The sequence below is a fragment of the Labrus bergylta genome, chromosome 1, assembly GCF_963930695.1.
Source record: "Labrus bergylta chromosome 1, fLabBer1.1, whole genome shotgun sequence".
Taxonomy (NCBI): domain Eukaryota; kingdom Metazoa; phylum Chordata; class Actinopteri; order Labriformes; family Labridae; genus Labrus; species Labrus bergylta.
Window position 1 is genome coordinate 21705638 of NC_089195.1, and position 1836 is coordinate 21707473.

At 39.6% G+C, this 1836-nt stretch overlaps 1 non-coding gene across 1 annotated transcript; it reads right to left on the reverse strand.

The window, feature by feature from the left end:
• Positions 1-366: 366 nt before the first annotated feature.
• LOC136181019 (U4 spliceosomal RNA) lies at positions 367-502 on the reverse strand. Its single transcript, XR_010667496.1, has one exon. It is a non-coding gene; the product is annotated as a U4 spliceosomal RNA (small nuclear RNA).
• Positions 503-1836: the final 1334 nt, after the last annotated feature.

Genomic DNA, 1836 nt, shown 5'->3' on the forward strand with positions numbered 1-1836 from the left:
GTCATTAAAGGATCATGAGCACATGACCAGGGGTTGTGGGTTCATGGTAAGACACAAAACAAATTGCATATTCCTTTTTTATATATATTTATCCTTTTCAAAGATGCTGATGTTATGACCCACAAGTCAAGGGCAGGGCAACGCTTCCTCGTTGACATCTGTGCATTATGCTTGGCCATATGTTATTTTGCTCCTTCTAAAAATAACACATTTAAATTCTAGACATTGTGTGCTTTATAGACTCTTCTATGGCAATGTCATTAAAAGTATTTATGTAAATGAGGAGCTCAATTCTGAATAACTCCACAACCCCAGAACTTTAAAAAATGTTGAACCTATAACTTTAGCCCTGCCTCAAGTGACATCACTCGAGACAATTTATCAGTCTTTGCAGACAGATAGACCGAGTCGTCCAGGCAGGGTATTTGGTTCAGTTTCCCACCAGCAATGATCATGTCTCAGTAGAGCTACATAGTCTATGATATTGCTCCAGTGCAAGGATGATGTTGATAAAAGCAAACAAAAACAATTGAAAATAGCAGCAGTAGAGAATGTTCTTTGTGCCTTACCAGTATACTGTATTAGAAGAAAAAAAAGTTAAATATTGAGATACAACATGCGGTGCTGGTATAGCTCACGTGTAAGAGCAGGCACCTTATGTACAGAGTATTAGGGGACGGCTGTGGCTCAACCGTAAGGTCCTGCAGACACATGTCCGATGTGTCCTTGAGCAAGACACTTAACCTTACACAGCAGTGGCTCAAAATTTGCAAATTTTCCAATGACAGTAGGAACCCCCCTAAGGGGGCCCCATCTGACAGCACTCACTCTCATTGCCATGCTAAGCAAAGCATGCATTGTTGTTTTGAAAACCAAAGACCAAAGAAAGAGTAACAAAAAGGAAGAGGAGTAAGCTTTTGAACATTGGTGGTGATAAATGCTGGTTGGAGGGCCCCCCAATGAATTTTTGCCTAGGGCCCTAATAGACTGTAGAATCGCAGAGGCTCCTGCTGCTTCATCGACAGCAGTGGCGTATGAATGGGACTAGTTAATTCTGATGGTCACTTTACATAACAACCTCTGCCATCAGTGTGTGAGTGTGGTGTGAATGGGTAGGTGTAACCTGGAAAAACGCTTTGTGTACTAACAAGACTAGAGAAGCACTATACAAGCTCAAGTCCATTTACCATACAGTCCTCTTTCAGTCCTTTTGGTCGGCCACCACTTGATGCATATCATGCCCTCCACATTCTCACCCCTACATTTCTTGTCTCTCTGCAGCTGTCCTACCTATTATAGACAGAAGGTTAAAAAAATCATCCTAAATAAACCATCACAAAAGAAAGAGATATACCAGTAGAAACAATAATACTGACTTGCAGCATGTTTTGTGTCCTGGGAATCCTAGAAATCCTGCCAGACACATTCAAATCTATAAAGAGTCAATAGATTATGTAAAGACATTTTCTGGTGTCAAAACGGTGCTTGGTTCAACTTAACAAGATATCACAGACAGTCTTTGTATTAAGGTCTTTCTTAGTTATGTTCTATAAATGTGAAAATGTCCTGAAATCATATTTATCTTTCTATTTATCTGGAGGCCCATAACTATCATGAGAAATGATCACATAATCTAAGGTGAGGTCATCCGCTGTTCTTTCAGTAATGTATAGCTGTCCACTGGCTATCAAAACGAGTAGTAATCGTAAATCTTGATCTAGTTAAAACCAGTAGTGTGCTTTTTTTATTTCTAAAACTGGTTTTCTTAGTCAGGAGTTATCAAGATAACATTAGCGAAATGGTGTCCGAGCTTTATCTACAGGGTAGAAAAATCAA